Here is a 13554-nt window from a genome sequence, read left to right as displayed (position 1 = left end):
CCCTGGCAACTATAAGAATTCTTTCTTTTGTGGCTATTGAGCTGGTACAGCTTATAATGTGTCAGTGGGATGAACTTTCTGTTCTGGTATATTTAGGTTACTAAAAGCTTCTGGTATCTGGATGGGTCTGTCCTATTGTATATTTGGGAAATTCTCTGCTAGGATTCTGCTAAATTCATTTCCTCATCCATTGGCTTTGCTCTGCGGGCCCTCTTGTATTCCTATTATTCTCAGATTAGGCACTCTGAATGTATCCTGTATTTCCTGCAGTGATCTGTCATGCTTCTTAGTTTTGTTTCTCTATGGAGTCTAAACTGTCTTCAGCCACCAATATTCTTTCTTCAGCCTCTTCCATTCTATGTTGAAGGCTTTTAACTTTGGTGTTTAACTCCCTTTCTTCTTGCTGGTCTTTCTTAATGGTGGCCAGTTCCTTATTAAAGTTTGCTTTCAAGTCTTGAATAGATTGCCTTACCTTCTGGAGTTGGTTATCCGATTTCTCTTTCCACTCTTTAATCTGGGTTCCTAACTTTTCATTTGATTCTTTCTCCCTCTGCTGGAGTTCCTCTATCTTTTTATTTGTGGAGGCCATGAAATCATCTATTAGCTTCTAGTTGGCCTCATTTCGTTCTTATAACTCTATGTAAGGTGTCCAATTTTTCATTCAGCAGGTTTATCAGCCATACTTTTAATCTATCTTTAACTTTATCCTCTAGGTAATTCTGGGCCTGCTCTCTAGCTTGCTTATGTGAAGATGGTGTTGGGGTTTGTTGATTGGCTATTTTTCTTGTGTTTCTTCAGTTAGTTCTACCCATTTGGAGACAAGAACCACACTTGTAGGACAGTCGTTTATGAGAGAAGCCAACCTGGTGTCATGTAGATGTGTAGATCTTAGAGTTTCAAAGTTATGGGTAGATGTTTTCCTATTTAGCTCTCTTTTCTTTGCTTGGAGGGAATCTTGTGGCTTTGGCATAGACATTACATATAGTTGTAACTTTTGAGACAATCTAAGTTTGGCTAATTAGTCTGCTCCTTAGAGTCAAGAGGAGTCCCTTGTACTGAAAGTAGTCAAATGGAATCAATTTTGTAGTCATATATAGAACCAACTGGGTTGGGTCAGGTATAAGTCATTAGGGATCAATGGGCTGGATCAGATAGGGAAGTGAAGGGTGTGATTGGAGAGATATGAACTTAAGTTCTGAAGAGAACTTATAATGATAGTAGAGGGCTAAGAACAGCTTAGGGGTATATGTAGTAGTAGGAGAATAAATATCTTGTTACTGAGTGTAAGAGGTTGAAAAGAATTCAAAGAAAGGTTATGTAGGGAGCAGCTTAGAGATCGAGATGAAGATAAGAAAAATAACTTATGTATAAGTGTATTTGGGAGACTTGCTGAGATTAGAAAAAGATCATTTAGATATTATTGGAAAATTGCTTAATCTAAGTTAACTCCTGTAATTATTTTTTACATACATAAATGGAGGCCTTACTTTGTGTATAGAACTACAGGGTAGTTCTGATGGAGTAATAGTATAACGTGGAGAGAGAGGAGAAGGAGGGAGTGAGAAGAAAAGAAAGAAGAAAAAAATACAAATTAGAAAATTTGAAAGTGGAAGAAGAAACCAACTAATAATGAAAAATAGAAGCTTTAAGTGAAATAGCAAATCCTAAATTACAATACAAATAAGTTACACATAGAAATACAAATGAACAACAAATGATCAGACATAAAAATTAACAAAGCAAAAAAAACCCCCACCAAGAATAAAATACTAAAGAATGGGTTTTTCGGGTTCTTTGCGGGAGCTTTATTCTCCCTGTAATCCTCAGAGCAGCTTCCAAGTGGAACCTTGTATGCCTTGCTGTAGTTCACTTTCCTTTTGGCTTGGTTGGAAGCAGATGGTCTTTTGATGGAGGAGGGTGCCTGCTATATAGAGTCCCACTTTCAGGCCCATTGGCAGGGAGTTTGGGGGGTTTCAGGTTTGTAGACTGCTATCATAGACCTGGAGTTGGGTTCCCAGGCTTTCCAAGATAGCCACAAGAGCCTTAGGAACAGAGCTTTTGTCTGTGTTCTGTTTTGATGTGATCCTTCCCTTTTGGAAGGGGGCTTGTGTCAGGGGGCTTTGGGATTCTACAGGGAATTGCCACCCCCAGGGAGTGGACCCCATTGTGTTACACACAAGGTCTGTAGCTGGCAGTGTGTTGGACCACAAAGCCTGTGCTGTGGTAGGTAAGATGGAGTTGGCCGGTTCTCAGTCAGAGGGTCTGGGTATTAGCAGGTCCAGGTGTGTGTGTGGGGGAGGGTGGCTCTGCTGATTCTGAAGGGTCTCCTCTGTTGCAGCGTGGGGATTCCTGGCACTGGGAGGACTAGGTGGAGGTTGGTGCAGCAGGCTAATGTGGACTGAGGCGGTCCATGCTGGTCTGCAGCAGATGTGGTGGGAGGTGTTGCGTGGTGTTGGGCAGCCTTGGAGGTTTAGGCTTGTGGTTACTAGGTGTGTCAGCAGAGATGCCTGCAACAGCTTGGTGGTGCAGCAGCTATGAGAGTCTGGGGTCTGCGCAGGGTGGCAGCAGGGAAAGAGCCGGTCCCAGAAAAGTGCACAGTCGGCAGGGCAGTTGCCAGCAGAGCATATAGCAATTGATTGCCTGCAGCTGTGGTTTGCTGGGGACCTTGTGCAGAGTTGGTGTGGGGGGGGCCTCACGGGGATCCTGCCAGTGCTGCAGGTATGGGCTGATTTGGGTGCTTACCTGGTGGTGCCAATTTATGGCAATTGTAATGGTGGTCGTATTGCTTAATTCACTCCTTCCCTGTAGCCACTCTGGGGGGAGGGCGGGTTTGTGGGTCATTTTCCAACATTTCACCAGATTCCCTCCTAAATTTCTGCGGGTCTAGTATTGAGCACTTTCTTCAGCTTTTGGGTGTTCCTCCGTTTACAGTATACAGAAAGTCCCAGGCCAGCATGGCGTGGAGTTACGTGGTGCAGCTGCTCTGGAGGAGCCCCATTTACTGCTTCTCTTTTGCCTTGTATTTATTTGCCTGCTGGATAGACCTTTTGTAGTAGAAAAAGCCTTTAGGTATTTAAAGTTTGATTGGAGTGGATCTCTTGATGTAAAGTGTGGCTCTTTTGGTAAGAGAAACTTAGTGGGGCTACCTGTGAGTGTGCTGCCATCTTCCCACAATCCGTCTGAATTTTTAAAATATATTTATTCTAGGTGTTTACTGGAGCATTGCAGTTTTTTTGGAATTTAAGGTTTTCTGTAAAACTTTGTCTCCAAGTAATCAAACAGCATTAAATATTATATTTAAAAGGTATCACATAGCACCTACATTTTGGAATATAATATTAAGATGAAATTCTTATTGTTTGTACAAAAACCCTTTTAAGTCCAAATGGGATATATGCTCATTTCAGCAGCCTTGGGTCTCCTTACTCTTTTTTTGTCTCAGGTATCTTTCTTGTTTTGGAACAAGTGTCAAGGACTGTTCATCCCTTCCAAAGTAAGATTATTCCATTAATTTCATAGAAAAGGAATCCAGACTGCCTGCATCTCAAGACAGCTTTGAGTATAATGATAATCTGATAACTCACATCAGTGAATTTTCAAATTGATATTGATAATTTTTGTAAACTATTCATTAAAGAGTTTCCATAAAGCAAGAATAAAGATAATGTTCTGCTTTCTAAGAAGATTAAAAACAGTATAATTCAACAAAACACATTCTATTCGCAGATTACATGGTGAAGAATTTCTCTTTCATTATAGTACTTACCACTGACCCTCCCTTCAAACATGTAGCTTTATTCAATTTTCCTGTTCTAGCTTTCATTTCGGTACTAGCATCAGTAATCTCTTTCTAATATTTGACAATGAAATTCCATTTATTGATAGAAAGCTCAATTCATATAGACAAAGGCAGACTCAAGAAAATATCATAGAGCATAAAATATTGAATATCATTAACGTGATTATATGCAAATATTCTATGAATCAATATAAGCACCACATAAATGTGCATTTTCATATAATTTTAAACTGCAAAACAGTGATATATCTATGTCAAAAATAATTCAGATCACTACTAGAAAAGAATAAGCTAAACCTATTGTATAATTTCCAATATTTTTTGTAAAATTTTTTTTTTCTTTGGGCCCTTCTTTTCCTAGCAACCAGTGATATGTCATTGTCCCTAGATTTTAGTCACCTCTGAGTAACCTCTTTCATTTCCACCTCCAGTTAGTCCCTCATGTTAAATACCTGAGAAATAACTTGTCCCAATGTGTCTGCAAGAGGACAGCAGTACCCAATTCAACTGGCTGTGCCCATTCTTCCCTTGTTTGGTTAGGGAAGGGGGTATCAGCAACAGGGGTGTCAGGGATCAGGTGGCTGGAACCATGGTGTTATGAATTATGGGTAGCAGAACGGAGTAGCAGAGATTAGGATACCAAGGAAAGGGGAATTGTTACTAATCACTGAGTTGCATTGGCAGGATATTGGGTTGCAGAAAGAGTTTAGAAGGGATTGGGGTACCTAATACAGGTATCCAGACAGTTTAGCAGGGACAAGAATCCAAAGACAAAGTGAAAGACTAAAAATTGTGAGGGATTAGGATGTGGCACAATCAGGGTAACAAGATCATGGGTGTGCAAACTGGGTAGCCAGTACTAGGATAGAAGCAATTGGCATGGTAGACTGTTGTGGTGTAGAGCTCAGGAATTCCCTCTCCGGTTTTTGCTGTTAGATCTTTAGAGAACTACTGCTACCAGCTCATTGTCAGCATGTTGGTATGAGGCATGTGCCATCCATAAATGTCTACTCCAAGTAGATTGCATTCTTTGACACGAGCTATAGGATTTTTGCCCTAAGCATCCTGAGGGACCACACTCCACAATGCTGCAGAACAGGCTCCAAATAGTAAGCTGCAATCAACTTTTACAAAACTCACTGCTCCTCTCTAAAATCAATTGTCATGATAGCAAAGGATCTGAGGAGTGCTCAGCAGCAGTGCTCTGGGAAGCTCTCACTTCTTACCCTGGCATTCTGGGAGCTCATTTGAAATGGTCAAGAGCACTTGCTCTGTCTTCTCTGTCGAGGTGCTCATCACCTTCAAATGTCTCTCCTTTTCCTCCAAGGTAGCTTGCTTCATCTCCACATCCTTTGATTTCTGCTTTGCATCAACCTGTGGCTTTCACACCAAACCCTTCCAATTTCCCATCTGCCTCTTTAGCTGTGAATCTGGCACAATAAACTACATGTAACTTCTGTATCTGTTTATCAGGATTTAATCTGGAATCCAAGGTGGTACTAGGCAACCAAAAACATGGGTAGCATTTTAAAACTCCCCTGCCAATCACTGCTCATTGAGAAATGAGCAAATGTGCTGTGGTCCGTCTCTCCTCCATTGCTGGTTCAGTAGAATAAAATGAATCACAATGGGGCCACCAGAGAGGTACTATGGCAGCAACTGAACCAATCATAGATAATTTAGTGAGGGGATATGAATCAAATGTAGAAGGGAAAATGCACAGATTTATTTTCCTGATCTACCTGTCCATTGAGTGGCATAGTCCATTTCTAAATATGATTTCTTGTACTATTACGCTTTTGCTTTCAATGTTTTGGGAAATGACTTACTATCATTTGCCTAATCTTGTGCATACACTCTATTCTATAACAAAATCCATTCTATCAATTTCTAGTCTGGTGGTTTACATTTCTATATTTGTTGGCTCCTATAAATTCAAGGAGTTCATATTTACATATGAATCTGTTTTTAGGAGCAAGACTAAATGTTCGCTTGTATATTCTTGACACTCGCTAAAAATTTATTATATAATTATATATACATGCATATGCATATACAATTTATATAGATATGACACACATATATGAATATATGCATATATATATATATATATACACACATACATATTTTTGTGCTAGTAGAAGGAATTAAATTTAGGGCTTAGTTTCTTTTGGTTTTGCTTTTTGCTCAAGGTTGGCACTCTTCCATTTGAGCCACAGCTCCACCTGTAGCTTTTGGTTCTTAGCTGAAGATAAGAGTCTCATGGTAAATTTTACTTTGTCTTGAAAATATGATCCTCAGCTTTCAGCTTTCTAAATAGTTAGGCTTAAAGGCATGCAGCACTAAAACCATCCCTATTATATTTAAATTAAAAATAAATTTAAATAATGATAACTTGTGTTTTCAAATAAATATTTTTCCTTTAAACTAAAACAAATTTCTTATTTGTTTTTCTTATTCCAACTCACCTACCAAGAAATGAAAGAAAAAATGCAAAACTGAAGAACCTCTGAATGTAACAATTCTCAAGCTTGCTAGCCACAGTTTCTTTGCTGGGAAATAGAAGAGGGTGCTATTGACTACAGGAAAAGTGGGAGAACATGCTCTTCACTGAAGCTGCTGAAAGGCTGATGACAATGAGAACAAGCAACTTTATGCAGGAAATGTCATAAATGGTATGCTGTGGTCGGCTGACTCTCGTGGATAAGTGTAGCCAATCTTAGAGGATGTTCATAGCGATGAGGAGAATAATGAAAGGTGAATATGTAATTAGAGAGGTGTGCTTTCTTGAAGATGAATGTCCTTGATGTTGCTAAGCTTGCCATCCATCTTGAACGCTCTTGCCTTGCTACTGGCCCTTTTCAACTGTTCACCCATTTGCTTCAGCTGGGCCTTCTTTTAACTTAACACGGTTATGACCTCCATATGGTCCTGGTAAGTTATGAAAACATAAAGCTCCATTATTACTGCATCTCTCTTTTTTACTTTTATTTGTTCCACTATGAGAACTTCAATTCAAGGCCTGGGCACGGTGTTTTAGCTTTATCTGTTAAGGCAGGTGCTCTATAACTTGAGCTAAAGCTACATTTCCATGGTTTTGAGGACTAAAGGGAGATTTTCTCTGGACTAGATTTGAACTTCAATCTTCAGTAATCAGACTTCTGAGTTGCTAAGATTACAGATTGAGCCATTAGTGCCCAGCCTTCAAAAGCATTTATTCCTTAGCCACAAACATGGAGTGACTCCTAAAAAGTTTTGTAAATGAGAAATTCTCATCATATGTGATAGTTAATGCAATTTCACAGGGAAAGGTTGGAAAGTCAAGAAAGGCTCACTAAACATATTCAAATTATGGTTTCTTCTTACTTTCTTGATGTAACAGCCCCACTGATTTCTCTCATGGATATCTTCCATTCTAATTTACTTGGGAATTCACAAGTGTATATAACTCAGTTTCATTTAACTATATGAATACCACTCTTGTTACATGTATTACTGAGCTGCATTACATCTGAGGCCTAGTGACTATCTGAAATCATCAACTTCACTGTAGATGACCTCTGTTCTTGTGCAATAACCTTCACTGGTCTGAGACACCAAGATACTTCAGGAGACCCAAGCCAGTCCTCCTATCTGACTTGCCAATGCAAACAAAGCAACTATTCTCTTCAACCCTTATAGGAAACATGCCTGTAACATGTGATTCTCAGCAGTGAGAAGGGTGTTCAAACTACACCTGCCTGGACACTGCTGGCTCACCTTCTGAAACTTCTCAAGCCTTTCTTCAATGATGCTGTCTGCTGTCTGTAGAACTGTTGTCCATCTACATCAGCCATCCACACAGCTCCTTATTCTCTTCATTGAATAAGAACCACGAATTGAGTCTGTCTACAATCTCATCTTTGCTGATAGTCACATGCAAAGAAAAATGCATTTGGCTGTTGAAGATAGCAAACACTCCTTTTAATGGACTGTGCATTTCATTCATTTTAGTCAGCATCTTTGAGGTCTTACATCTGTGTTTCTTCCTCTTAAAAACCTAGGGTTCAACATCCTCATACATTGTCATACTTTTGCTGAAGTAACAACTTTTTTTGAACAACTGGACTTTTACCCATTGCAAATCTGTTACTAACAGGTCACAGCAAACCTTATAAGCAAGAAAGGCTGAATATATAAAGCACCACATAAATTCTTCTGCTTTATGTCCTTTCAATATTGATTTTTGAGTGATGATTTAATTCTGATATTTTCCCTTTTAAAATTAATCAAATTCTAGGGCTGGGAAAGTGCCTCAGTGGTAGAGCGCTTGCCTTGCATGCATGAGGCCCTGGGTTCGATTCCTCAGCACCACATAAAAAAGAAAAAAAGCCAGAAGTGGCGCTGTGGCTCAAGTGGTAGAGAGCAAGCCTTGAGCTGAAGAGCTGAGGGACAGCGACCAGAGTTCAGGCCCCAAGACTGGACCCCACCAAAAAATTAATTAAATTCTTATCTCATTCAGGTCACATGTCCTGCTTAGTTAATTTAAAAACTATAATTTACATCATACTAAAACCAAATATTTAAAATACAACATATTAGAAGATTAAAGCCACATATATGATGGAGGATATATACATAGCAAAATAAAAGAAATCTTAAAACAATGCCCATCACTCTTTTGTTCCCACACTTCTAATCGAGCAGGGTGATTTTACCTATAAATCATGGAAATGTCACTTCAATCCAGTCTACTCTGCACAGGCTAAGCCAGAAATACCCAATGGCTCATTGCTTACAAACAACCCCAGCAAGTAGACTTTATTTAGCAGAGGATTCTCCTTCCTACAATGATAAATGGATTATGCTAATAAATTTGAAAGTAAATAGTTCAAAACAGCCTGGCTAACAGTACAAAAGGATTCTGAGGTCTTAAAAAACTTATAATACTTCCAGTTAAAAAGTGGCCACAGAAGGTCCTTTGCTAAAGTTTTATCGTGCAGTTCATAAACAGGTAAGAAAAATGAATTTTCTTCTTACCCACAAAAACCTCGCCAAGACAGAGTGAGGCAAAATTAAAAAATGTAGCACCATCTAACCATCCAAATGTGTTGAAAAGACTTGAAAGTCTATCCCTAGAAAGCTCTTTGTTTCCATCACTCTGACATGTATTTATTTCAGCTTTTAAAACTCTAGTCTTTCATAGCTCTGAATTCCTAATTAATCTCACAATGGCTCTACATTCTTCTCTTCTGCTCTACATTAATTTTTGGAGAACTTTCCTAGGAGACCAAAAACTTTCTTTTTGTATAAAATTTAAATAACAAGCTTAAATTGACATTTCAAAATGAGACAAGCATTTTTTTTTTTTTTTTTTTTTGGCGATCGTAGGTTTTGAACTCAGGGCCTGGGCACTGTCCCTGAGAATATTTTGTTCAAGGCCTGTGATCTACCACTTTGAACCACAGTGCCACTTTCCACTGAATTTTATGTTCTTAAAGATCTTTAAGACTACTTGAAGCCTTCAATTTGCTCTGTCTAATACACTAACCCGGACTATCCTGAGTAGAAGTGAACAGCTAAGTACCCGTACCCTCTTGAGTTCAAGCAGTTAATCTGATAGCTTCTAATAGTTTATAAAACCCACTACTTCTAAAAAGAAGCTGATTATATGTTTATGTAGAGGAGCCCAATATGATCCCAGCTGTTAGGCTCAGATGAGGTGTTGCTCAAGCAAGGCGAGAGGCTTCTCAACATACAGACAACACTTGTCACCATCTAAACAATAATAGCTGAACCCCATTAGAATACCATCCCTCTCATTGTTCTCCTCCCTGATGAAGTATGTTTTAAAACTTTCCATAAATATGTACAGACTTGCAGCATCCAGTGCTGTGGAAACAAGGGGTTGTTTCTGTTAAGCATGCAATTGCCTTCTAAAACTACAGAATCTAAAGGAACAATGGAGAAGCAGGGATCCCACTGAAAAGGAACTTTAACAAAATTAAAGCTCCTTTCTAACATTGGAATTTTGGGACATTGAAGTTTCCTATATGCAGACTTACTGACTTACACAAAGGAGTAAGAATGTGCATGTTCTGTGCAAAAGTTCTATCTGTTCTTTGCCACCACCATGTCCTCCTCCACGATGTGCTGGCTCAGGTTGGTCTTCATATTTGGAAGTTCTTTCAAAGTTAGAGTTCATGCAGCCAGTGAATTTTCTAGTTCCTGCATTTAAACACAAGAAAGAGGATTTAAAGAAAATCTTCAACTCAAGCTGCTGCTGTTCTCCCACATATAAGCACTTCCTTTTATTAGACTCAAGAGGAGGAGGACCAGTCAAGGAAAGGCACCTTAGGAAAGAGAAACAGCCCTGGCCTCTTGAAGACCTACCTTGGTGGCCAGCCTCAAACCAAGTTGCTCTGAAAGGAACATTTCTTCCTGCACCCCTTTTCATTGCCTCAGTTAACTCCCTAATGTTTATACTCACTCTGATATAAAATATAGGTAAACACTTCAATTTAGAGGATAGTGAAGTTAATATTTAGTTGAAATTTTAATAATGTTTTATATATATATATATATGTTTTATATATATTTATATATATATATTTATATATATATATTTATATATATACTTATATATATTTATATATATATATTTATATATATATTTATATATATATTTATATATATATATGTTTTATATATATATATATATATATATGGTGACAAATAGGTGACGTCCTTTTTAAAAAAAACTAAAAAATGTTTTGTTGTTGAAGTAGTCATCACATACAATTTCTATTCAACTGGCATTATTTTTAGGTTAACTTTCTAAATGAAAGAGTGTAAGACTTTTTAAAAATATAATTAGTGCAGATATATCAGGAAAAGTTTCATCTGGCTGTGGATACATAATTTGTTGGTTTGTCTATTTTTCTTTGTGGTGGCTATAAAATTCAGGATATTAGGAAAACTAGGCAAACTATCACTAGCCATACCTGTGATTATTTTTGGGTTCTGTTTATTTTATTTTTTTTGTGCTGATCTTGAGACTTGCACTTATTGCATGAGCACTGTCCTTAAGCTTTTTCTGATAAAGGCTATGACTCTAAAACTTGGGCCACAGTCTTACATCCAACCTTTTGGTTGTTAGTTGGAGATAAGACTCAGACATTCTGTCATTGGGCCCAACTTCAAACTGAGGTTCTTATGTCTCACCCTCCATAATATCAAGGATTATTAACATGAGCTACTGTTAGCCATATGTGTTTTTTTTAAAGCATCTCTCAATAATAATGATTGAAAATAATAGAAAGCTATTATTATAGCTAAAGGCTCAAACCTGTAATCCCAGCTATTTCAGACCTGAGATCTATAGGATCATGGTTTAAAGCTAGACTGGTCAAACAATTCAGAGTATGTTTTTTTTTTTAACACGCTGTCCCCAGGGTTTAAATTCAGGCCTAGGCACAGTATATGAGTTGCTTTTCATCAAGGGCAGTGCTCTACCTCTTGAGCCACAGTGACACTAGAAGCGTTTCCTGAGTAGTTTATTAGAGGGAAGAGATAAGGAGACTGCACAGTCTGGCTCTGAACTGCCATCCAAAAATTAATCCTTCAAAGTAGTAAATCAGTGATTCTTGCCTTCAATTAAGCAACAAAAAACCTGAAGGTCTGGCTCAAGTGGTGTAGGGTCAACCTTGCTTGGAAAAAGTTAAGGAAATTCAAGCCTCAGTATTGGCACATATGTACATAGAAGCACTCACATACATACATATAAAGGGTCCTATACTCAATTCCATGGGATGAAAGCAAAGAGATAAAAATATTAAATTAAATTAGGACAAAAATAAATAATTTCCATTGTTAAAAGAAAAAACTACTATAGTCGTGTGGCAGTGGCTCACACATGTAATCCAACCTACTCAGGAGGCTGAGATCTGAGGACTTTGGTTCAACTCCAGGCTGGGAAGGAAAAGCCCATGAAACACTTATCTCCAAATAACCACGCAGAATTCTGGAAGTGGCACTGTAGCTAAAATGGTAGAGCACTAGCCTTGAGTTGAAGAGCTGAGGGATAGCACGCAGGCCCAGAGTTCAAGCCCCATGACCAAGAAAAACAAATAAACAAAAAAATTGCCATAGCTGATCGTCACCTAGGTGGTAGAGTGTTTCTTCCCATAAATGAGGTATGAGTTCAATCCCCAGTGTTGTTCATACCAATACAATCCAATAAAACACACTAAGAACTATCTAACAAAAAATACATCATACATTGTAAAGGAAAATTAACACTTACAAAAATAATTGAAATAGAGCTAAAAGAAAAACCATGGCTCAATTGTGAACAGCAGCACACAGCATCAAGTAGGTATTAATTTCCATCAAAACAATCTATACATTGAATGCAATAGTATGATGTCTTCATAGCAATTTGTATAGATTGGAGGCACCATCAATTAGGAAAAATAAGCCTTGATGAATGGCAGACAGGAAATCAGGAAGAAACAAAATATTTAGAAACAGGCAAACACTTCTTCTTTGCTTTTAAATAAACCCTGAGAAACAACAAGATGCATTCCTCATCTTAAGGATAAACATCTGTTGTATGGCAAAATGTATTTTTTCCTGGAAGACATATACTAAAGGGTGAGTTGCCAAATAAATAATCAAGAACTCAAAAGGTGTGACACCAAGAATGATAAAGAGCAAAGATAAACAATTATCTATATGACTTTATGACAGACCTTGCTTTATTAGAGAAACTCCCCTGATGTCAAACAGCTCTATGCTTCTCTCAGTGACAGCACCCACATACTCCTTTTGATGAGTTAAGAAGTTTAAGTTTAATTTCAACTAAGATACAAATCCTGTTTTTGCAAATAATTAGATTAAATTAGTAGGAAAGGTACTTTGTTTGCAGTAACAATTACAATATGATATATAGAAATGGCTGTGGCCAACATATTTGTGTAGTTGTGTAATTAGATATCTTTATGGTGGTGTTATAGAATTTTAATGAATTACTTCAAGCATAAGGAAAAAGTGTGAGAAATGTTAGAGTTTTACCCAGAGCAGAGAAAATACCAGGTGGTCTTCAACAAATGTTTTCATTTTTCTATTCTATTTTTGTGTTGCTTTTTTTTTGTGTGTGTGTGTGTATGTGCTGGTATTGGAGTTTCAACTTAGTGTCTTGTGCTTTTAATTATCTTTTCCCTTAAGGCTGGTGCCCTACTACATAAGATATACCACCATTTCCAGGTTTTTGTTATTTATTGGCAATATGAATATCACAGATATTGCTGCTTGAAGTCCTTTTGAATCTGGATCCTCAGATCTCAGTCTCTTATGTACCTGGGATTAAAGGTGTGAGGCACCAGCGCTCTGAGAGATGCATTTATTTTGTCATATTATGTGGCAAATTACTAGAAATTTCTTTGTTAATCCATTGAATACCAAATATTGTAGGTTAGAAATTTGGGCTGGTAGGTAGGGTGTGGTTTGTCTATAGCAGCTGCTCAGTTTTTAGCAGGGGGCCACCAGGCTATAGTCTCTAATGGAATGTGGGGATCTCTTCCAATCTTAAGGGATGCCTGGTTCGGTTTATGTCCTGAGGTTGTGAGACAGTGGTTTCTGCTTTCTGGTCACCTATCATACAACCACTGTTGTCAGCTCCTACACACCCCCATACTTTCTTGACAAACATATTCTCCTTACTGTTTGATTCATTCTGTTGGCTTCACTGACTTCTAGAAAAGCCTTAATTTGCA

This window comes from Dipodomys spectabilis, unplaced genomic scaffold, assembly GCF_019054845.1.
Source record: "Dipodomys spectabilis isolate Male_0828 unplaced genomic scaffold, ASM1905484v1 ptg000516l, whole genome shotgun sequence".
Classification (NCBI taxonomy): domain Eukaryota; kingdom Metazoa; phylum Chordata; class Mammalia; order Rodentia; family Heteromyidae; genus Dipodomys; species Dipodomys spectabilis.
The sequence above is the reverse complement of the archived record's forward strand: the minus strand, read 5'-3'. Positions refer to the sequence as shown.